Raw genomic sequence first — 26,440 nt, 5'->3', positions numbered from 1 at the left:
AGTTGTTGATTAAACAATGCAAACAGAATATAAGGGAGGCCATTAATGCCACACTGCACTCGAAATCTGTTATTACAATTTTGCACAGAGAGCACTCTGCAGTGATTTAGGTGAACACATTGTCCTGTTACTTACTAATCACACAGTGCCAGACACCCATTTCCAGTGCCATTCAATAAGAAATATTTTCTGGCAGCTTGCAGAGTCCTCGTGTTGCCATACTTTCCCCTTTATGGCCCAGATATTTAAACATGAACTACCTCTTTCTGCTTGTAACAGCTGGCTAGGAAGCCTGTTCCTTAATTAGCAGTTTCTCCCTTGAGATTTTTGCTCAGTAAATTCACTCTTCAGAGAATGTATAGCTGGTGATGTGAAACAACTGGACCTATCATCTAAAGAACTTTTGTTTTAAGGAAAGACATTTATTTATACAAATATATGCTTATATGTATATATTAACATATCATTTAGTTGTAGGCCATTTATCTGCCAACCTCATATATTTTGAATACATCTGAGAAATAGGAAACATGCCAAAATAGAACAATAAAGAATCTTTGAGAAGATTAGATTAATATTCTAGATGCCAGTTAAAGTGATTTAACTTTAAAGAGAGTGTTTCATATCATTATTCAGAACCTAGTTATTCTTATTTTAAATATAATTCTTATTATATTAATTATCTATGTTTGAAGTACTGAAATAGAACATGGAGTTGAGTTCAAGGAGAATACACACCAACATCAGCATCTTATATACTGATTGCTGTTAATAAAGCAAAAGTAACATCTCAGAAATCATCTCATCAGTCTGAGATCACTGACTATATGAGAAAACTGCTCCATACAACTTTGATGATATACTCAATTTATCTAGAAAGTAAATTATGCAATACATTTAGAGCAATTCTCTAAAACAATGGTTGACATTAAAATGACCTAGAGGGCCTAGATTCAGTTAACTGGAAATTTCACTTATGAAGAGTATCTTATTCCATGATAATATTAAAAATATATAGATATTGGCAATCTTTCAAGTCATTATGAATCAGCATTATTCAGAATCTTTTATGTGAGTTGGATTTAAACTCTTCTCTATTAGGGACAAGAAAAAGGGTGACCTATATCTCTGGCATGTGATGGGAACAGATGTAGGATGTATATATAAATGGTCAGTTCCAGGCAATCTGGATACATTTATCTGCCAAGGGGTCTATGAATGTGATAATTAATCCTCTGCCTTTTAGTTGGTGGAGCAACTATTCCATTATTTTCTGAGAATATTTGCATATATTACTCCTCCACATAATTATATCTAATTGAAGACCTTGATCTATATACCAAATAAAACATGCTCAATTTGAACCAACAGTGGAAAAGGCTATCAGTAATGGAATGTGTGAATCAAACAATGTGTTCAAATTATGCCTTTCAAGGACATTAAAAAAAAGAAGACTAAAGTATTGTCAAGTGAAGTTTATTTAGGAGACATGCTTTAGTCAACAGAGAATCATGAATGATTAGGGTTATAATTGTTTGTGAGTGATTTGATTTATAATAATTTCACAAGCTTAATCTAGTTTCTCTAACTGGTTGTATGTTCCTCAAGATCCGTGGCCATGTTGTCCTATTTTGTTGTTGGCACAGATTGTTTTCAATTCAGATCTGATTTAAAGAATTAATTGTTATTTGAGGTTTTTATGCCTTGGCACTCACTGGCCTGGGGCTCCATAAACTGCACAGTGCTCCACCCACTGGTTGTAACTGTTGCCATGGCACTGGCACCTCACATCATCACCACTCACCGATGCCTACATGGGCCTGGCAAAATTATGATGATTGGAAGCCTAGTGAGGGCAGTCATGTGACTGTCAGAGCGGCCATCTCATTGTCTGGGGCTTTGTGGGGGTTTTTTGGGGATTGGGGGGAGGAGAATTGAGCATTCTAGCTGGACACTGGAAGGCAACAGGATTTCTGCTGTGTATTCTAAGCTGATTCCTGGGTGATGGTATCTTTTCAGGTTGTATAATTTCCCTTTCCCCATTTTATTTCCTTTCCCTTGATCCTACTGATCCTGTTTGTTTGTTTGTTTGTTTTTTTAAGTTTGTTCCTGTTAAAATAAATCCTGTTCTATTTTGAGGGAGGCTGCCAGTCTCCTTCCTTGCCCCAATATTGCAAGAAGGCGCTTAGCTAACACTCCCCAATTAATAATTGATCCCCACGGTTTTTGGTGAGTCAACCAGGAGTTGATTAACCTAGTGAATTTCGTTAACCTACCCCCCTCCCTCTTATTTGGCCATGAGCCAACTAACCTGTGGGACCTTCTTGCCCCTCCCCCACTGTTCCCTTAGGAAATCTCCCTTGCTCTTAAAAAACCTTAGCATTTATCTTGCTGGTCAGAGAAAAGCTGGTTCATTTTGAACTGCACCATGATTGAATATTTGGCTCCTCCCTTGTATATTCTTTTTTTTTTCTTTTTTTTTAGTGAGGCAATTGGGGTTAAGTGACTTGCCCAGGGTCACACAGCTAATAAGTGTTAAGTGTCTGAAGCAAGACCCGAACTCAGGTACTCCTGACTCCAGGGCCGGTGCTCTATCCACTGTGCCACCTAGCTGCCCCAAAAAGTGAGTAGTTTTTTTGTTTGTTTGTTTGTTTGTTTGTTTTTTGGTGAGGCAATTGGGGTTAAGTGACTTGCCCAGGGTCACACAACTAGTAAGTGTCAAGTGTCTGAGGCCGGATTTGAACTCAGGTATTCCTGAATCCAAGACTGGTGCTTTATCCACTGCTCCACCTAGCTGCCCCCTCCCTTGTATATTCTAATTGGCATATTTTGGGACAGCATATTGTCCCGATTTAAACTGTTGGCCTGCTCAATACTTATTCATGGCATTGCTGGTTTCCTCTTCACAAACACAGTAAAAAATCTTTGGAACAATGGTATGGGAGAGTTTATCCCTCCCACTGAGCACATATACAATATTACTGGAAGCATTACAACTAAATTAGAACTTTACTATACTACCATAATTATAGCTCAAATGGCTATAAATTTTATTCTTGTTATTGTCCTTATTGCAATGTGGTATTTTTTCCAAAAAAGCTGTAAAGAGAGGAAAGGATATGACCATAGTAGACCACGTGTTCAGAGGGATACCAGTATAGGTCCCTCTATGGGAGATGATTACCTGAGCTCAGAAACAGATTTAGACCAGTCTTTAGAATTACATCAACAGAAACTGCTCCTCCTACAGGATGTTACAGCTCACAGAGGAGCACACCGTAAAATATATAGCCCATTCAGTCCAAAGGATCTGTGTGCATGGAAGAAACTTATACCTAGGTTTGATCAGAATCCGAAGTCAATAATTTCACAGTTAAGGTCTATATTTAATACATATCAACCCCTTTTGGGCCAATGTCACTTGTCTTATGGAAATTATACTAACCCCAAGTGATATTGCAGATATTGTCACAGCAGGAAATTCCTTGGTGTCCTCTGGGGAAGCGTTAACAGAGTGGCCTCTCCAGGAGCCAAACTGGGATTACAATGATCCATAGCAGTTCCAAGAATTAAAAAATGCTAGGGAAACACTACTGAAAGGAATGAAATCCTGTTCTAAGAAATCTGACAACTGGCAAAATTTTTTTAAAGTCACCCAGGAACCTAATGAACACCCTAATATATTTTATGATAGACTTTATGAAGCTGCTAGGCAATTTAAAAGACTGGAACCACTAGACTCAAAAGTCTCCTGATGCATGCACCTGGCTTAATTTAACTTGGCTTCTTCACTCAATCTGGTGGCATGGTCAGAATCCATCCACCTGAGCCCTAGCACAATTATTAAATGTCTATGCACCATGAGATATGATATGGTAACCTTTCCATAACATTTTCAGGTGTCATCATGTACACATAACTAAATTTGGCCTTGATCCAGACAAATAGTGGTAAAAAGTGTTAGTAATCTCATAACTGTCTCAATTTTGTATTGTGTATGGAGATGAGTATCCTCCAAAGGGGAGACTCCAATATTCTGTGTGTGTATATATATATATATATATATATATTTTTTTTTTTTTTGAAGAACTTTCATTGTTTAATTTGAACAATTTTTGGACAATGCTATGCTAAAGATGAATAAAAATCCAGCAGTTCCAGAGACAACCAGAATCTAGAGACAGACAGAATCCAGACCAGAGTCCAGTTCCCCTGATGACATCTCAACACTTCTTCTAAGAAAACATTTTAAGGACTTTAAATGGACATTTTTGTTTTTCTTTCTGCTACTATATACATCATCTGTAATATGTATTTTCCTTTTCCTATATTGTTATTAGTATATTGTTTGTTAGCATTGGTTATAATATTCTGTTATTTTTAAAAATTTATTTATTGTTTATTATTTATTGTTCCATCAAGGAAACACCCTATGTTTCTTGATGAAACAAAGCAGGGGATGTAAAGAATTAATTGTTATTTGAGGTTTTTATGCCTCGGCACGCACTGGCCTAGGGCTCTGCAAACTGCACGGTGTAAGCAAATAAAATCCTTAAATAAGCCCATATTAGAAAAAGAAATTGAACTAGCCATTAATGAACTCCCTAAGAAAAAATCCCCAGGGCCAGATGGGTTTACAGGTTAATTTTACCAAACATTTAAAGAACAATTAATTCCAATACTATACAAATTATATGGAAAAATAGCTGAAGAAGGAGTTCTACCAAATTTGTTTTATGATACAAATATGGTGGTGATATCAAAACCAGGCAGAGCAAAAACAGAGAAAGAAAATTATAGACCAATTTCCCTAATGAATATTGCTGCTAATATCTTAAATAAGATATTAGCAAAGAGATTACAGCAAGTGTTCACCAGGATAATACACTTTGACCAGTTGGGATTTATACCAGGAATGCAGGGCTGGTTGAACATGAGGAATACTTTCAACATAATCAACCACATCAATAAGAAAACTGACCAAAATCATATGATTATCTCAATAGAGGCAGAGAAAGCTTTTGACAAAATACAGCACCCATTCCTAATAAAAACACTAGAGAACTTAGGAATAGGTGGAGGTTTCCTTAAAATAATAAGCAGTATCTACCTAAGACCATCAGCAAACATTATATGCAATGGAGATAAGTTAGAGGCCTTCCCAGTAAGATCAGGGGTGAAAGAGGGATGTCCATTATCACCCCTATTATTTAATATTGTACTAGAAATTTTAGCTTTAGCAATCAGAGAAGAAAAAGGAATTAAAGGAATTAGAATAAGCAAGGAGGAAACAAAACTATCACTCTTTGCAGATGATATGATCGTATACTTAGAGAATCCTAGAGAGTCAACTCAAAAATTACTCGAAACTTTAGCAAAGTAGCAGGATATAAAATAAATCCACATAAATCATCAGCATTTCTATACATGACCAACAAAGTCCAGCAGCAAGAGATAGAAAGAGAAATTCCATTTAAACTAATGGTAGATAGTATAAAATACTTGGGATTCTATCTGCTAAGACAAACCCAGGAACTCTATGAACACAATTACCAAACACTTTTTACACAAATCAAATGAGATCTAAATAATTGGAAAGATATCAATTGCTCATGGATAGGCAGAGCTAATATGGTAAAAATGACAATTCTACCTAAATTAATTTACTTATTCAGTGCCATACCAATGAGACTGCCTAAAAATTATTTTATAGAGCTAGAAAAAATAATATCAAAATTCACCTGGAAAAACAAAATTCAAGGATATCATGGGAAATAATGAAAAATAATGCACAGGAAGGTAGGTTAGCAGTACCAAATCTGGAGCTTTACTATAAAGAGGCAGTCATCGAAACTATCTGGTATTGACTAAGAAATAGAGTGGAGGATCAATGGAATAAGCTAGGCACAGGAGATACAGTAATAAATGACTTTAGTAATGTACTGTTTGATAAACCCAAAGACTCTAGCTTCTGGGATAGGAACTCAGTATTTGACAAAAACTGCTGGGAAAACTATAAGATAGTATGGCAGAAATTGGGCACACACCAACATCTTACACCTTATATTAAATTAAGGTCAAAATGGATACATGATTTAGACATAAGCGGTGATACCATAGGTAAATAAGGAGTGGAAGGAATAGTCTACCTTTCATCTCTTTGGAAAGGAGAACAGTTTATGACCAAACAAGAGATAGAGAATATTATGAAATGCAAAATGGATGATTTTGATTACATTAAATTAAAAAGGTTTTGTACAAACAGATGCAATGCATCCAAAATTAGAAGGGAGGCAGAAAGCTGGGATATAATTTTTATCACAAGTACTTCTGATAAAGGCCTCATTTCTAAAATATATAGGGAACTAAATCAAATTTATAAGAATCCAAGTCATTCCTAGATTCTTCTCACCAATCCAACAGTACAAGAAAGTTCCAAAGGACTCATGATGGAAAAGGCTCTCCAAATCCAGAAAAAAAAAAAAAAAGGAACAGTGGAATATGGACGCTGATTGGATCGTATGATTTCTTTTGGTTTTGGTGCTGTTGTTTTTCTTTTTTTGAGGTTTTTCCTTCTTGCTCTGATTCTTCTTGTATAACATAACTAAGGCAGAAATAGGTTTAATGTTATTATATATATATATATATATATATATATATATATATATATATATATATATATATATATATATATAACCTATATCAGAAGATTACCTGCTGTCTAGCGGAAGGGGAAAGTGAAGGGAGGGGGGGAAATTTGAAATCTTATCTAAACAAAGGTTGAAAACTTTAATAAAGTAATAGATTAATTATTTTTTTAAAAAATGATGATTCAAGAAAATACCAGAGAACCAATAATGAAAATGCAAGAGAGAGAGAGAGAGAGAGAGAGAGAGAGAGAGAGAGATTGAATTGAAGCATAAGTTTTTCCACAATTTGTGGAATATGATTATAATGGAATAGTATTGTGCTATAAGAAATGATGAACAGAGAGCAGAGCCAAGATGGGAGAGGAAAGTCAATAAACCCTCAGACTTCCTGACACAATTACTCCAAAAAAAACTCCAAACAGCCAAAAAGCAACTCCTGGAGCAGCAGAACCCACAAAAAGATGGCAGCGATTTCTTTCCAGCCAAAGACACACTGGAAGTTCAGCAGGAGGGGGAATGGACTACAAGTAGAGTCCACCCCTATGATCACACCAAAATAGATACAGCCCCAGGCAGACTGCACCAAAGAAACTTACCCCTGAGCCTTTGAATCAGCTGCAGTGCCAGCATCTTCTGGAACTAAGCTCACAATCTGGTGAGAGGGCTGAATGACTGGCCATGGGGTGTCTATGGGGGTGAATGCAAGAGTTAAGGGGGTATTTGGATGTCCTACTCCAGTAGGGAACCAGGAAGAAACCTTGAGTGGTGGCATCACAGGTGGGGGCGGGGTGCAAGTATGTCAGAGTTAACAATCACAGCACACAAAGTTTGGCTGCCTGGTTGATTGGCAAGTTGGCCTGGAGTTATCTACAGAGCAGATAAAGGGCCAGATGAGTGAAGAAACTGCCTCTCATTAAATCATAACACCTGGGACCCCCTGAAGCTTGGGACAGTATATCCTAGAAGCAGGACCCCACAACAAAAAGGAGTTAAAAGTCAAGTGAAAGATGGGAAAGGTGAGCAGGCAGAGAATGTTGTGAACAATAGAAAGCTTCTTTAGTAATGAGGAAGATCGAAGTACACTTTCAGAAGAAGATAGCCACATCTAAAGCTTCCAAGAATAATATTAATTTGTCTCAGGCCATAGAGGCACTCAAAAAGGACTTTGAAGATAAATTTATAGGGGTAGAGGGAAAAATGGAAAGAGAAATGAGGGTGATGCAAGAAAGTCATGAAAAAAAGTCAACTGCTTGAAAAGCCAAATGGAAAAGAAGATACAAAAGCTCTCTGATGAAAAAAAAATGCCTAAGAAATAGGATTGAACAAATGTAAGCTAGTGACTTTATTAGAAACCAAGACACAATAAAACAAATCCAAATTAAAAAAAAAATAGAGGGTAATGGGAAATATCTTCTTGGATAAATAGCTGACCTGGAAAATAGATCCAGGAGAAATAATTTGAAAATCATTGGACTACCTGAAAACTATGACCAAAATAAGAGTTTAGACACCATCTTCCAAGAAATTATCAGGGAAAATTGCCCTGATCTTCTAGAAGCAGAAGACAAAGTGGAAATTTAAAGAACCCACCAATCACCTCCTCAAAGAGATCCTAAAAGGAAAACTTCTAGAATTATTATAGTCAAATTCCAGAGCTCCAAATCAAGGAGAAAATAATACAAGTAGCCAGAAAGAAGAAATTCAAAGACTGTGGAGCCACAGTAAGGATAGCACAGGATCTAGCAACTTCTACATTAAAGTATCAGATGGCATGGAATATGATATTCACAGAGGGCAAAGGAATTGGGTTTACAACCAAAAATCACCTACCCAGCAAAACTGTGTATAATCTTTCAGGGGAAAAAATTGGACTTCAATGAAAAAGGGAACTTTCAGGTATTCCTTAATGAAAAGACCTGAACTGAATAGAAAATTTGACTTTCAAATGCAAGACCCTAGAGAAGCATAAAAAGATAAACAGGAAAAAAGTAATCATGCGAAATGTTAAAAGGTTAAATTATTTACATTCCTACATGTGAAGATATGTCAAAATCATAAGAGCCTTCTGAGTATTAGGGCAGATGATAGGAATAAATTTAGACAGAGGACACAGTTGGGAGTTGATTATGAAGGGATGATACCTGTAAAGCATTTATTTTTTATTTTTTATTTTTTGTGGGGAGGCGTTTGGGGTTGATGAGTGTCTTGTGTCTGAGGCTGTATTTGGGCTTGCATCCTGCTCAGTCCAGGGTGGGTGCTTTGTCCACTGTGTCACCTAGCTGCCACATGATGCCATCTTTGGTTTAAAATTGAAGGGGGGAGGAATATGCTCGGGGAGGTTATAGCAGATTGGTGACAAAATGTGGTGAAATCTCACATGAATGAAACATGAAAGGATATATAGAGTGGAGGGAGAGATGGGGGTGGTGTGAGGAAGTGAAGGAGCTTTACAGACATCATAATTAGCTCAAAGACCTTAATTTCATCAGAGTTGGCTCAAGGAGGGAATAGCAAACACACCCAATTGGGTGGAGTGATTTTTCTAACCCTGCAGGAAAGCAGGAGGGGAACGGGATAAGGAGGGAAGGGTGAAAGAAAGGAGGGCAAAGGAGGAGAGGGGACAATCAGAAGCAAAACACTTTTGAGAAAGAATAGGGTAAAAGAAAATTCAAAACAGGGTAAATATCATGGGAAGGGAATAGAATGGGGGAAAACAGTTATGATGATTGATTATAATGGCAAAATGTATGTGACCTACTCTGCTGGGCTATTGTGAAGAAAATTCTTTATCAAGTTTAAGGTAATATATAAAAGTTATGATGAACAGGATGCTATCAGAAAAACATGGAAATACCTACATGAACTGAACCAGAGTGAAATGTATTGTATATAAAATAACAACAATAGTGTAATATGATCTGCTGTGATGTACTTGGTTATTTTTAGCAATGCAATGATCCAATATAATAATGAAGGACTTAAGAAAACTGTAATCCATCTACAGAGAAATAACAGATGGTATCTGAAAGCAGATTGAAGAATAATTTTTTTATAGTTCTTTAATCTGAAGTTTTGTTTTTCTCTGTTTTCTTTCACAACCTGGCTAATGTGGAAATGTTTTGTATGACTACTCATGTATAACTTATATTGAATTGCTTGAGTTCTTGTGGGTGATAGGTGGGGAGGGAGGAAGGAAGAAAAGTTGGAACACAAAGTTTTAAAAAATTGATGTCAAATTTTTTTTACATATAATTTGGAAAATTAAATTCTAAACATACAGAAAACAAAACAAAAAAAATTAAAGAGAGAATGAAAATTACAATGAGGGGCTGAGTGATATCATCTCTATATCCAGACCACCCTCAGTTGTGCACAATTTAGAAAAAAGGGTCTGTCTCTACCCAACATTGATTGAATGGAATTTAACCCATGCCCCAACATGAATAGGCAGAGATCAACTTTAACATAAAACAAAAATTAGAAAAGTATGCTGGAAAAATGAACAAACAACAACAAAAGGACCTATGATTAATGGGAAGATAAAGACACAAACTCAGAAGACAACATCCAAATATATATAAACCTTTAAAATCTACAAAAAATACAAATTGGACACAAGGTCACGAGAATGCCTGAAAAAGCTAAAGAAAGAGCAAAAAAGTATAAAATAAAATAAGACTACAGACAAAAAATGAGAAAAAAATGAGAATAAAAAAGAATTAAAAGCTTAATAAAAGAGGCATAAATATCAAAGATCAAACACTTAAAAACAGACCAGAAAAGGTTGAGCAGAGCCAATATGGCATAAGAAAGGCAGTAACCTCTCAAAGCTCTCCACATGATCATGCCCCAAACCTCCAAATAATGCCATACAACAATTCCTGGAGCAACAGAACCCACAATAGTATGGGTTGAAATCATTTTCCAGCTAAAGAAGGCTTAGAAGTTCAGCAGGAAAGGTCAGTTGTAGCACTGTGAAAGCAAAGCACAGTCTGCTGAGAGGGCTGAACAGTTGTCTGGGGGAGATTACAGGGGTCTCTGTTGGCACTGAGGCAGAACACAGTTGTTTTGCTCATTAGAATCAGAAAGCAGTTTTGAGTGGTGGTAGCCAAGGTGGGGAGGGGCACAGGCTTCCCTGGAGTTAGCTAACACAGAGAAAAGATTTTTGTTTTTGGTTAAAGAGCAAGTAGGTCTGCAGTGATTTACAGACCAGAACACATGAATTGGTCTCAGGCCCTAGAAGGGCTCAAAATGGACTTTGAAGATAAAGTAAGAGAGGTAGAGGAAAAAAATCGAAAGAGAAATGAAAGTGAAGCAGGAATGTCATGGAAAAAAAGTCAACAGCTTGAAAAGCCAAACTGGCCAAATGGAAAAAGTGGTACAAAAGCTCTCTGAAGAAAATGATTTCTTAAGAAGTAGGATTGAACAAATGGAAGCTAATGACTTTATGAGAAATCAAGACCCAGTAAATTAAATCCAATTGAATGAAAAAATAGAGGGTAATATGAAATATATTCTTGGAAAAACAGCTGACCTGGAAAATAGATCCAGGAGAGATAATTTGAAAATTACTAGACTACCTGAAACCATGATTTAAAAAAGAGCTTAGACTTCATTTTCCAAGAAATTGTCTGGGAAAATTGCCCTGATATTCTAGAAGCAGAAGATAAAATAGAAATTGAAAGACTCCAAAAATCACCTCCTGAAAGAGATCCCAAAAGGAAAACTTCCAGTAATATTAAAGCCAAATTCCAGAGCTCCCAGGTCAAGAAGAAAATATTTCAAACAGCCAGAAATAAATAATTCAAGTACTATAGAGCCACACTCAGGCTAGCACAAGATCTAGCAGCTTCTTCATTAAAGGATTGGAGGGCATGGAATATGACATTCCAGAGGGAAAAGGAATTGGTATTACAACCAAAAATCACCTACCCAGCAAAACTGAGTATAGTCTTCAGGGGAAAAAATGGAACTTCAGTGTAAAAAAGGACTTTCAGGTATTGGTGATGAAAAGACCTGAATAGAAAATTTGACTTTCAAATACAAGACCCTAGAAAAGCATAAAAAGGTAAACAGGAAAAAGAAATCCAGACAGATGTTAAAATTTTAAATTGCTTACATTCCTACATGGGAATATGATATGTCTAATTCATAAGAACTTTCTCAGAATTAGGGCAGATGATAGGAATAAATTTAGACAGAGGGTACAGGTGAGAATTTATTATGAAGAGATGATATCTGTAAAGCATTTATTTTTGTTTATCAGTTTTTATGGGGTGGTCAGAGTTGGGTGGCATGCCCAGGGTCATGCAGGTGGTGAGTGTCTTGTGTCTGAGGCCAGATTTGGGTTCAGTCCTTCCTGGGTCCAGGGTAGGTGCTTTGTCCACTATTTCACCTGGCTGCCCCATGAAGTTATCTTTAAAATAAAATTAATAGGTGATAGGATTGCACTGGGAGAAAGGGAAAGGGAGAGGTAAAATGGGGTAATATGTCTCACATAAAAGAAGCAAGAAAAAACTCATGGAGCAGATGGGAAGATGGGGGAGGAGCAGGGTAATGAATGAACCTTGCACTCATCAGAATTGGCTAAAAGAAGGAATAATATACACATTCAAGTGGGTATAGTAACATATCTTTCCCTGTGGGAAAGTGGGAGGGGAAGGACATAAGGGGGGAAGAGTGAAGGAAGGGAGGGCAGATGAGGAGAGGGGCAGTCAAAAGTAAAACACCTTTGAGGAGGAATAGGGTAAAAGAAGACAGAAAGTAGAGTAAACATGAGGAGCAAATAGGATGGAGGGAAACATAAAACTGGGAAAAATTTGAAGCAGAAAGAAAAGCAAAGTAAGATGAGGATGATGAGGATGAGGATAATGTTGATGATGGTATTTACTTTGCTGGGCTATTGTGAAGAAAAGTCTTTGTCAGGTATAAGGTACTATAAAAAAGTTAGCTATTATTGTTGTTGCAATATTCAGCCTCATGGTTGTTTTGTAAGGAAATATCTCTTTAAAGTACTATATGAATGTAGTTTACTATATTGAAAAAAAGGAAAAAAAGGATGAGCAGGATGCTATCAGAAAAAATCCTGGAAAGACTTACATGAGCTGATGCAAGTGAAATGAACTGTATACAAAATAACAGTAATAAGGGACAAAAAAGGAATGAAAGGAATTGGAATAGGCAAGGAGGAAACAAAACTATCACTCTTTGCAAATATGATGGTATACTTAGAGAATCCTAGAGAATCAACTAAAAAATTACTTGAAACAATTAACAAATTTAGGAAAGTTGCAGGCTATAAAATAAACTCATATAAATCATCAGCACTGGAAATACATGACCAACAAAGCTCAGCAGCAAGAGATAGAAGCATAAATTCCTTTTAAAGTAACAGAAGAAGTCAATATAAAACACTTGGGAGTCTACCTTCCAAGACAAACCCAGGAACTCTATGAACACAATTACAAAACACTTTTCACATAAATAAAATCAGATCTATGTAATTGGAAAAATATCAATTGCTCATGGATAGGCTGAGCTAATATAATAAAAATGACAATTCTACCTAAATTAATTTACTTATTCAGTGCCATACCAATCAGACTACCTAAAATTATTTTATAGAGCTAGAAAAAATAATAACAAAATTAATCTGGAAAAACAAAAAATCAAGAATATCAAGGGAACTAATAAAAAAAATGCACAGGAAGGTAGGGTAGCCATACCAAATTTGAAGCTATACTATAAGGCAGCAGTCACCAAAACTATTTGCTACTGGCTAAGAAATAGAGTGATGGATCAATGGAATAGATTAGACACAGGAGACACAGTAGTAAATGACTATAGTAATCTACTGTGTGATAAATCCAAAGACTCCATCTTCCAGGATAGGAACTCAGTATTTGACAAAAACTGCTGGGAAAAATGGAAGATAGTATGGCAGAAACTAGGCATAGACCAACAACTTACACCTTATACAAAAATAAGGTCAAAATGGGTTCAATACTTATACCTAAAGAGTGATACCTTAGATAAATTAGGAGAGGAAGGGATAGTTTACCTCTTACATCTGTGAAGAAGAAAACAATTTATGTCCAAACAAGAGATAGAGAATATTATGAAATGCGAGATGGAAGACTTTGATTACATTAAATTAAAAAGCGTTTGTACAAACAGCAGCAATGCAGCCAAAATTAGAAGGGAGTCAGAAAACTGGGAAACAATTTTAACAGCCAGCATTTCTCATAAAGGCCTCATTTTTAAATATATAGGGAACTAAATCAAATTTACAAGAATCCAAGTCATTCCCCAATTGAGAAATGGTCAAAGGATATGAACAGGCAGTTTTCTGATGAAGAAGTCAAAGCTATCAATTGCCATGTGAAAAAATGCTCTAAATCACTATTTTTGTTTGTTTGTTTTTTGTTTTGTTTTGAGGGGCAAAGAGGGTTAGGTGAATTGCCCAGGGTCACACAGCTAGTAAGTGTCAAGTGTCCAAGGTCAAATTTGAACTCAGGTCCTCCTGAATCCAGGGCCGATGTTTTATCCACTGTGCCACCTAGCTGCCCCTCTAAATCACTATTGATCAGAGAAATGCAAATAAAAACAACTCTGAGGTACCACCTGACACCTATCAGATTGGCTAATATGACAAAAAAGGGATAATAGTAAATACTGGAGAAGCTGTGGAAAAATTGGAACACTAATGCTTTGTTGGTGGAGCTGTGAAGTGATCCAACCATTCTGGAAAGCAATTTGGAACAATGTCCAAAGAGCTATGGGACTATTCATACCCTTTGACCCAGTGGTACCACTGTTAGGTCTGCATCCCAAAGAGACCATAGAAAAGGGAAAAGGACCCACTTGTACAAAAATATTTATAGCAGCTCTCTTTGTGGTAGCAAAGAATTGGAAATCGAGAGAATGCCCATCAATAGAGGAATGGCTAAACAAGTTGTGGTTTATGAATATGATGGAATACTACTGTACTGTAAGAAAGGATGAGCAGCAGGAGTTCAGAGAAACCTGGAAGGATTTACATGAACTGATGCTGATGAGAGGAGCAGAACTAGGCCAAATTGTACACAGTAACAGGAACATTGTGGGATAAATAATGAGTATAGACTTGGTTCTTCTCAGCAATGCAATGATCCAAAACAGTTTCAAAGAATTCATGATAGAAAATGTTCTCAACATCCAGAAAAAAGAACTGTGAATTATGAAAACAGATTGAACCATACTGTTTCTACTTTTGGACTTTTTTTACCTTCTTTTATTGAGGTTTTTCCTTTGTGCTCTGATTCTTCTTTCGCAAGATGACTAATGCAGAAATATGTTTAATGTGTTTGTACATATACAACCTAAATAAGACTTCTTTCCATTTTGGGGAGAAGGGAGGGAAGGGAGGGTGGGAGGAACAAATGTTGAAAACTATCCCTATATGTAACTGGAAAATAATACAATACTTTAAAAAAAAGAAACTTCTCAAGAATATACAATAGTAAGTGACAGAAAAAATAAATGGAATTGTGATAGACAATAATTAGTTGAAGAACAGTTGGCACTCATCCATTAGTAGAGGGAATTATCTCACTGGGAGCTCCCTTTACCAGTGAAATCATAAATGGAGACCCAAAAAAGATAAGAAGAGCAAGGAGGAGGAAGAGGAAGAGGAGGACAGCATCAACAACAAGCATCTATATTAGCTCTTCAGGGCTTGTGAAAGACTTTACAAGTTTCATCTTATTTTATGCTACATAGATACATATATATATGCAGATATATACATATACATGTATATGAATATATACATATACATACATATGCATGTACATACATACACACACACATACATATATATATATATATATATATATATATATATATATATATATATATATATATATATATATACAGTTGAGTAGGATGCTATCAGAAACAACCTGGAAAGTCTTACATGAGCTGATGCAAAATAACATCAATATTTTAAGATGATCTGCTGCAAATGGCTTAGTTATTTTCAGCAATGCAATGATCCAAGACAACCCTAAACGACTTTTGAAAAATGCAATTCATCTACAGAGAAAGAACTGATGGTATCTGAATACAGATAGAAATATATTTTGTTGTTTTTAGTTCCTTTTTCTAAAGATTTTGTCTGATATGTTTTGTACAACTGCACGTGTATAACTTATATTGATTTGCTTGAGTTCTTAATGGGGGGTAGGAAGGGAGGAAGAGAATTTGGAACGCAAAGTTTTAAAAATCAATGTTATGCCTTTCCGTTTTGCAGCAGTGTGAGATATGCCTTCTTGACTAAGGAAGACGAGGAAGCTCCACAGGTAAGTTAACCACAGCCATGGCTACAAGTCTATCAGCAAGTACAGGAAGCAAGCTGAAGGTCCCAGAAATGCAGGAGGGTTGCACCATCACCACATCAACTTCGACAAATATCCTCTAGGTTACTTCAGGAAAGTGAGTATGAGTAATTACTACTTGAAGAAGAACCAAAGCTACCGCCCAACTGTCAATCTTGATAAGCTGTGGACAGTGGTCAGTGAGCAGACCAGAATTAATGCTGCCAAAAACAAGAAAAGGCTTGCCCGTATCATTGATGTTTTGTGGTCAGGGTACTACAAAGTCCTAGGAAAAGGGAAACTCACCAAGCAGCTAGTCATTGTGAAGGCAAAATTCTTCAGTAGATGAGCAGAGGAAAAAATTAAGGGTGTTGTTGGAAATTGTGTCCTTGTGGCATAAAACCAATGTTATCAAATAAAACAAATGTCTTTATTAAACATAAAAAAAATTGATGTTACCATTTGTTTTTACATGTAAGGTGGGGAAAAACTCTAAATAAATAATTTTTTTAAAGTAGACTAAAAGATAATAGAGATACAAAACTTCACTCATTAAAATAACTCCCCTAAAAAGTAGAATTAGCCTAATGGAAGTAGGCACAAAAGCTCAGTGAAAAAAAAAATCTGTAAAAATTAGAATTGGACAAGTAGGAGTTAATGATTCCATGAAACATCAAAAAAACCCAATAAAATGAAGTCAAAAAATTAAAAATAGAATTAAATTTAAAATATCTTATAAAAAAACAATTGATTTGGAAATAGCTCAAGGAGAGACAATTTAAGAATTTTTAGACAGCTTTAAAGCCATAAAAGCCATGAAAAAAATTTAAAAAAATACTGGATATGATATTTAAAGCAATTATAGAGGAAAACTGCCCTAATATCTTAGGGAATGAGGGTAAATTAAAAATTGTAAAAATTCATTTATCATGTATTGAAAGAGATCCCCACTCCCCACCCCGCATTGGGGGCAGCTAGATGGCACAGTGGATACAGCACCGGCCCTGGATTCAGGAGGACTTGAGTCCAAATCAGGCCTCAGACACTAGACACTTACTAGCTGTGTGACCCTGGGCAAGTCACTTAACCCTCGTTGACCTGCAAAAGAAAAAATAAAAGGGGGAAAAAGAAGTTAAAGAAAGAGATCCCCAGATGAAAACTTCCAGAAATATCATAGCCAAATTCCATAGCTCCCAGGAAAGGAGAAAATGCTGAAAGCATCCAGAAAGAAACAATTCAAATATTGTGCTGCTACATTTAGGATCACACAAGATTTAGAAGCTGCCATTATAAAGGAATGGAGTTCTAGGAATATGATATTCCAGAAGGCAAAAAAGCTTGTAATGCAAACAAAAATAACTTCTCCAGCAAAGCTGAGTTATATTTATGTATCTATATATCTCTATCTCTATACATATACATATATGTATATGACACATATGCACGCACGCACGCACACACACACACACACACACACACACACACACACACATATATTAAGAGAGAGAGAATGTTTAATGAAAACAAGGACTTCCTAAAATGTCTGATGAAAAGACCAGAGATTTCTTTTCCACCCATAAAACTTTCCAGCTTGCTAACTAACATTCAATCCCCTTTTGAAAGATTTGTCTACAAATGACAAATTTTTTAGCCATTTAAACCCCTACAAAGTTACTATATCATTGGTGGAAGAACTTACAACTATTAAATTTTGAATTTTTCAGATCATCATTGTATCCATAAAACAATGTATTATAGCATTAAAAAATAATGCCTGTAATACAAGTGCCCTAAAATATTAGAGAATGTAGGTTAAAAAATGAGAACAAATATAAATAATATGAAATGCTATTATATTATTCTCATTTTGTTTGAAAACTTAATTTTACTGTATTTGACATAAAATTAATGTAAGATGACTTCTAGAAATTAAAATAGATTTAAAGTAGCAAAAAAAAAATAGTGGCAAGAGTAACAAAATAAAGGTGGAAAGAGGTAAAAGGAATAATTTCTCCCGGCTTAACATTGAATAGTTCCTATTACAATAATCAGAGAAACTCATAATTCTGTATGTGAAATCTATTCTAGACTATTAAAAATATTACAATATTCTATAAGTAGTTTTCTTTAATCCATCTCTCTTGGAGTCTTTCAATACTTAGGAGATAGATGGACACTATGATTCAGGACTACGGATCTGAATAATGAGCAGAAATGACTCTCATTGGAGTTAGAGAGAAAGAGGAAATGTTACGTGAAGTCTAAACCACATGGATTCTAAAGTTACTAGAGATGATGAATCATAAGATTTAGATGTAAAAGAAGCCTAAAAGCTCAGCTAATGTAACCTTCTCATCTTCTAGATGAACAATTGCAATTGGAATCAGAAAACTGGTATTCCAGGCATGGCTCTGATATTTATTAGGTGTTGACTATGGTCATTTTACTGCAACTCTCTCACCTCGGTTATTGTATCTGGAAAATTAAGGAGTGAATCTCAAGATTCACACAGAGAAATTTGTAAGAAAAGAACTAGATAATTTTTTATTTGTTTTTGTTCGCTGCTTTTTTTGAGGGGGGGTTGTTTGTTTTTTACTCTGGATCTTTGCTTCTCTTGTTGCCATAGGGTTTTTTTGTTTTTATTTTTTTGCTTCTCCCATTTACTTTTCAGTCTTTATTAGACTTCTAATTGTCTTTTATCATTTAGTTATTGAACTGTATACATAGGCTGCTATACAGAGACTGCCTGTTTCGTTTACCTATTTATTAAGGGAACTTCTACTCTTCCGGGAGTGTATCTTGTAGAACTATCCAGGCCAAAAGATGAAAATTGAATCTCTCCCTCAATAATAACCCCAGTAGTTTCTCCCCATCTCAGGAACAACCACCTGGTCAATTAACTCTTCATATTTTCATTGGCCTTTACTTTAATCTCTGTTGTCATAGCTGCCATGAACCTTTTATGATGATTAAAACTATATGTGTGGTCACCTCATTTCTGTCCCAAGTTTGGGGAAAATTAGCTGGGGGTTCTAATATTTCTGTTGCTTATAAATTAGAAGCTTTAGCACCAGTTTTGGGGCATTAAGGATTTATTAAAGCATACCAAGTATTAGTAAAAAAGAGAATACCTGGGTCAGAAAGTTAAGAAAAGGCCTATTTAGCCTAGAGTTCCAGCCTGGCCTGCTTCTTCCTTCAAGTCCTCCACCACAAGCCTATCTGAGAGACAAACTGAGAGCAGAAGCTCTTCCTGCATCCGGAGGAGAGGCGGTCCTTACACACTGCTTCAGGCTATTTGGCTACCAACACCCAAATCTATTGGTTCACTAGATTTGAGGGCTTTCCATGAGCAGAATGTGCTGAGGTCAGAGAACCCACCCACAGAGAGCCAGCATCTCAGGTAGGTGTAGTTTCATTCAAGTCAGCTTCAAGTGAGTCAATCAGCAAACTCAATCCAATCAATCCCCTGGAGCTGGGGTCTTTGGGCATTCCAAAATCCAATATTTTCTCAAACTTTAGAAAGTTACTGCCAATGAGCCAGTCACAAATAGGGCAAAGATTAGAAGTTCATGGTGAGACTCTCAGGACAGTTTGCTGGGAATAATGCCCTTTAAGGGAAAAACACTGGGGTTGTATATTTTCATGTTGGTATTTTCAGTACATATTTCTCATAGATACTTAAATATGTTGGAATAGTGCCAACAAAAGGTACTCTATAGCTATAAGTCAATTGCATTACAACATGGTCACTTAACAGGAAGACATGACTGATGCAATACATACACCTGCTTCCATGAGAAGAATGCTTCCTAGCTCTGGGGAAATAAATTTCCCAATTGGCCACTTCTATTCATTTTCACTTTGCCCCTGATTTATTGCCAGTTGTAGGCTTTAGCATGACAAAGGCTTCAGCTTTCAGTGCAAAATGATATTCCAGACTCCACTAAATATATTTGTAAGACAAGGGCAGGCGACAAAATTAAACTGCCGGCACAAAGACCAGCTGTTATTTAAAGCTGGAGGGAGATTAGAGTGGATTATTACTTTATCAAAAATATTTAAGCTACAAAAGGAATTCTTATTTTCCCACTACATTTAGCTGTGTGCTAATTTATTTCACAGTTTCCATGGATTTGTTCTTTCACTGTCAATTTATTGAAAAGCTTGACAAATGCCACTGCCCTATGTTGAGGGACACTGGGGCTTGCTTAGTTATTGCTACCCTTAGTTTGAAATCAAGGCATGCAAAGGAGAATTACTTGTACTGTTTCTTTTATTTTTACTGTAGGACTCTTTATTTCCAGTGTCATTTTCGTTTGTTTTTGTTTTTTACTTTAGGCTTATTACTCTAGTCTGAGACCCCACTAAAGGATAAGAAAGGAGGGTTTCTTTAAAAAAATGTAAAATATATAGAAAATCAAGAAACAATGTCTGAAAATATTAGGAATTACTTGTCATCTAATGATATGCAGTTTTTTTTTGGGGGGGTGAGTATTTCAAAATGTAGCATAGTAATAGGGACAAGCATAGGGACTCAACCTGGGATTTCATTTATATAAGAAACCCATAGATGAGAAAACTCCTTCAATTAAGGAAGTTAGGCACCTTTGCTACCACTTAGAGATATAGAATACTGAGAAGGGAAGGGACTTGCCTACCATCGTGTAATCATTATATCCTGCCTCTCCAACCTTTATATATCAATAGTGTTGTATGATTAATAGTCATAGAATGTTAGGGTCTCTGAAAATTTAAATTAAGTTCCACTTATCAGGCAACAAAAATGCACATGGTGATGTAGGTAAGTTGTAGCACATTATGAGCAAGTAGGCTAGTTTGCCTGCAAAGTCTTCTGCCTCAAAATTTAGGATTTTTGTTTGTTTGTTCTTCACAAGTCTTGTGCCTCAGTATTATACCAGCTTAGGAGAAAAGAAATGTCAGAACTGGAAGGGACCCGAGATAACATGTAGTTCAGGATGGAGTGAATTTGAGACACGTGGGGTTAGTAAAGAGGGGAGATGATAGGCACTGTCCTGATCTCCACAAATATCATTATTCCAAATGAAATAAATGGCAAAGAGCTTTCCAAAACTAAAATTACAATATAAATACCATTATTATTTATAAATAAAATATCAATTCAGAGTATCTAGGATAACTCCTTATTTTATAGCTGAGGGAGGTAAGGCCTAAAGAGATTAAATAAGTGATCTAAGGATACTCTCCATAGCAGTAGCAAAGTATGGAACTGAACTAAGCTTGCTTGATTTTCAAGCTAAATGAGGAAAAGTCTGGAATGGTATAGAGTGTTGCAATACAAAATCAAGAAGGATCTGAACTTGCTGAATGATTTTATTGAACTATTTTTCTTTTCTTTTCTTTTTTTTTTGCGAGGCAATGGGGGTTAAGTGACTTGTCCAGTGTCACACAGCTAATAAGTGTCAAGTGTCTGAGATCCGATTTGAACTCAGGCACTCCTGAATCCAGGGGCGTGCTTTATCCACGGCACCACCTAGCTGCCCCTGAACAATTTTTAATCATTCATTAATCTCCTACTCTTATGCCTTTTTATGGTATATGACAAAATTGTATTTTTGTTTTCCCAAAGGTTAAGTAAATGAAGCCTTAGCTCTGCCAGATTTCCTCAATATATGAATGAATGAATGACTGAATAAATAAATAAATGAATAAATAAAATAATAATAGTATTTTGAAATACTTTAAAGATTACAAAATGTTTTACAAATATTGTCTTATTGATCTTCACCATAACTGTTAAGTATATGGTTTTCAGCAGTAGAAAGAATAACCACACCTATAAAATTAGCAAGTATTAAAGATATACCTTTGGGTTAAAGAACTTATCTCCAGGGTCTTCTGATTGCTGAAAAGTATTTTAGGTATACGGAAAATTAACACAGAAAATTCTATGTTCTATTTGATTACTAAGAATTTACTCTCACTGTTCAGTTTGCCCTTTTAACCAAACAGACACTAGAAACATTCATCTCAATTTTTTTGTGGATAATGAATGTGATTACCCAGTCTCCAACTCTGAATTTCAAGAGGCTAGGTTATTGTGGGTGATAACTATCAATTTAGAACTTTGAAGAAGAAATTAATAATGATTTCACAGTGTCTCTGTGTAACTGCCCAAAGCAATAAACTGCACAGAGATCATCAAATCTGAAGCGTTATCCCAATGATACATGTATTCTGCATTTCAGGTTGCAGGTGTTTGCAAATCAAGTGACCCTTAAAAGGAGGATCATAACACTCTTTGATTAGAGAAAACTGACTTTTATAAATACTTCAACTATTTTCCTAACCCAAAAGTCTTTATGAATTTTAGGAATCAGAAAAGACCTATTGAAGGGGGTGACATATGAGCTGGACTCTAAAAAGGGCATAGAATTTTAAGAGTTAGAGGTGAGGTAAGAGAGTTTTATAGGACTAGGGTTGGGTAGAGTCAGGAAGCATGATTCAGGTGAAAATGTAGGAGATATAAAAACAAAAACTATAAGAAAATATATTTTTAAAAAGAATGTGATCTGGAACTATGCCCAAAGGACTATAAAACTGTTCATACTCTTTAATGCAGCAATAGCACTATGAGGTCTATATCCCAAAGAGATAATAAAAAGGGAAAAGGATCCACATGCACAAATACATTCATAGAAGCTCTTTCTGTGGTAGCAAATAATTGAAAATTGAGGGAATTCCCATCACTTGAGGAATGGCTGAACAAGTTGTGGTAAATGAATATAATGGAATACTATTGTGCTATAAGAAATGGGCAGACAGATTTGAGAAACATTTGGAAGGGTTTACATGAACTGATGCTGAGTGAAATGAGAACATTGCATACAGTAATAGAAACATTGTATGAAGAATGACTATGATAGACTTAGCTATTCTCAGGAATACAATGATCCAAGACCATTCCAAAAGACTCATGATGGAAAATGCTATTCACATCCAGAGAAAGAATTATGGGATCTTAATGCTGATTGAAACATACCTTTTTTTTCTTGTTATTTTTTTTTTCTTTTTCATGGCTTTTCCCTTTTGTTTTGATTGTTTTACAAGATGACTGATGTGGAAATATATTCAACATGATTGTACATGGATAATATACTAAATTGCTTGCTGTCTTGGGGAGGGTGGAAGGAAGGGAGGGAGAAAAATTTGGAATACAAAATCTTATAAAAATGAGTGTTGATAACTATCTTTACATGTAATTAAAAATAAAATATCATTTACAAAAAAAGGATTGTGATATTCTTGAGAGGAGGTTGAGTGTTGTTTTTCTTTGTGCCCCCGATACTTATCAGAGTATATGGCACAGAGTAAGTGTTCAATAAATAATTGCTAAATGTCTTGCTTTAAAAAAATCAAATAAAAGAAAATATTTCTTTGAGAAATCTTACACCATCGAGGCAGAGGTGATTTGAATTATTATTCTGGAGAACTAAGGTGTTTCCTGAATAATCTGTCTCCAGTGTTTAGAAGGGGCACCACTTCTTTGCATAACTGGGGCACCTGTCAGTTTCACAGTATGAGTTAGGATATATTAAATTTTGAAGAGCTACAGCTTGAGGTATTTTTAGGTCAGACCCAGCATTAGTAAACAGCTGTTGAGCAGTGGATTTGAAGAAACTCCAATGCTAGATTTCTCATTATCTCTATCCCCTTAGTGTTAGATGTGTTAAAAATGGAAAGTGTCTCCATTCATCATTATTTTCACCAGTATAGTATACTCATGATTGCAAAAGTAGACAGGGTAGCTAAATTTATGGGTTAATACTATTGATATAAATAAAAGACTGAAGTAAAGTGGAAGGTTAGATGACATCTAAGTAATCTCTGTAGTAAAGCAAATGGAAATTCTAGTCCTGTTTCTATGCTAAGATGGCATATTGTTAACTACTGTTCTTAGAACATATGGACTGATTTCGACTTTTATCCTCACCATCAAGAGAACAAGAGGGACAGATGATGAAAGAAAAGAAAATAGAACTGATTTCAGCAAAAGTCTTTTCATAGATCATGTAAAACAAATAGCAACAAAAATCATATAGCCAATAAAACATTTCACTTGTATTCACAAGTACCTAGGGACTTTCAGGACAACAAGGATGCCTCGGGTCAAAACTATGAAGTGGAGTTTGTCTTTAATGGACTCCACATTTTTCCCCTCCTCTCCTCTTATTACAACCTCTATCCTACTCACCAGGCTAAAAAAAAAAAAAAAAAACATGCCATCAAAGTCTCTTAGTATAGCATCTCAGTCACGTTGCACTCTGGCTTGAGAGTCAGAAACTCAGAGTTAAGTTCCTGAATTAGACTTTTAATGATAGTGTGATGTTGGACAAATCATTTCACTTATTTGAGCCTCAGTTTTGTATTCTGCAAAATGGGAATAATAATACTTGTACTACCTCATAGGTTTGTGCTAAAAATTTTAAAAGCACTGTGTATGCCATAAGATGTTAAATAAATGCATTATTTTTAAAACGAGGTCTCTATTTTTATTTTTAAAAATTTTTTTGTGGGGCAATGTGGGTTAAGTGACTCACCCAAGGTCACATAGCTAGTGTCAAGTGTCTGAGGCTAGATTTGAACTCAGGTCCTCCTGAATCCAGGGCCAGTGCTTTATCCACCGCACCACCTAGCTGCCCCCACATTATTTTTATTATCATTACTATTGCTATTCTTTACTTAAATACATTATGGTCTAAAATTAATACCTTCTTTCCCTCCTCCCTCATCACATTTCTTCCCTTAGCTTAATTCACCTCAAGAAATAACAAAGAAAGCAATAACATCAAGCTATTTACATTTTAAAGGATATGTCTATTTCCTGGAATTTTGTGGATGAATGTAAAGTTATTTATCTATCTATCTATCTATCTATCTATCTATCTATCTATCTATCTATCTATCTATCTGTCTGTCTGTCTGTCTGTCTGTCTCTCTGTCTCTCTGTCTCTCTGTCTATTTATTTTTTGTGGGGCAATGAGAGTTAAGTGACTTGCCCAGGGTCACTCAGCTAGTAAGTGTCAAGTGCCGGAGGCCAGATATGAACTCAGGTTCTCCTGAATCCAGGGCCAGTACTTTATCCACTGTGCCACTTAGGGGTCCCCAAGTCATATTTTTACAAACATAAGAAAGGTAACAAACAAGCATATTGAAAGGCATATTGCCAAATACTTTATAAATATTTTCTCCTCTCTCTTACTCTCTCTCATCTCTCTCTCCCCCTCTCATTTCTCTATCTATTGAAAACATACCAGGTTGGTTAATATTTCCTTTATAGGCTCGTGAGGGAGGAGAGTCTTCCTGAACATATACATAGAGACAGACATACATAATCCAAAGGTTAGAAATACTTTCACAGGTCTTCTTGTCCATTCTTCTAAATATAAGTTGACTACAATTACTCCATTTAACAAAAATTAACATTTATCTCTGTCTTTAAAAACTTCAAGAGAAAGAACTTGCGCCCACAGCCTAAAAGATTTCAGTCACTTTAACTATTCCTGATCTTCTAGTCAATTCTTAACACTGAACACTAAAGTATTAAAATGGTTTTCATAAAGGCATATCAAAACACTTTGACAAGCATCCTTATCACCCAAAAGGAAATGATGTCTAGAAACCTTTTTAAAGCAACTTTGAAGAGTGCCAGCTTTTAAATGACAATCTAATGCCATGAGATAAATTCCATTGAGATGCAAATTTAAATCCTTAATTCCTTATAACATTATCTCATGTATTTATATGAGCTCTGATACAGAGCTAAAAGTCAATCAACCATCATTTCTTAAGTGCCTACTATGTGTCAGGCACTATGCTAGGTGCTGGGGATTTGAAGGAAAAACTATCAGAACAATCTAAATGGATGTAATGACAAAATAATTGACTTGTAGAGTTAGAAAGGATCCTAAGATTAATCTAGTCCAATATCTAATTCAGGAAACACACAACTCTTAAACCATACCTATAAGATATTTAGCCAGTCTTTGCTTAAAGGCTTCTTACCAGAAGGATCTTCATTTGAGGTAAACAATTGCATTTTTGTATAGTCTTAATTATTATAACATTTTTTTTAAAATACACTCTTTAGCATCTAACAATTATGTCCTCTAAAACAATTTAGAAAAAAGTCATTGAGGCAGCTATATGCTTCTACAGATAAATTTTGAAATTGGATTCAGAAAGACCAACACTGAAGCAGGATTTAGAAATTAAGTACATGTGGAAACCAAACCAGGTAACTTATACTTTCTCAGATTGAGTATCCTTATATGTCAAGTAAGGCATTTGGAATCAAATAGAGACTATGTTCCCTTCTAACTATAAATCTAGGATCTCATGATCCAATGATCATCTTCCACATACAAGCTCTTGAAACATTCATAGACAGAATTC

General features: G+C 35.6%; 1 protein-coding gene and 1 pseudogene across 1 annotated transcript in view; one reads left to right on the top strand and one right to left on the bottom strand.

Moving 5' to 3' along the window:
* Positions 1 to 26,440, bottom strand: part of CNTNAP5 (contactin associated protein family member 5) — a 974,910-nt gene that overhangs the window by 112,553 nt on the left and 835,917 nt on the right.
* On the top strand, positions 15,954 to 16,406 carry LOC122746763 (annotated as a pseudogene).

The sequence above is a fragment of the Dromiciops gliroides genome, chromosome 3 (genome assembly GCF_019393635.1).
Source record: "Dromiciops gliroides isolate mDroGli1 chromosome 3, mDroGli1.pri, whole genome shotgun sequence".
Classification (NCBI taxonomy): domain Eukaryota; kingdom Metazoa; phylum Chordata; class Mammalia; order Microbiotheria; family Microbiotheriidae; genus Dromiciops; species Dromiciops gliroides.
This window is presented reverse-complemented; position numbering and strand designations above follow the sequence as displayed.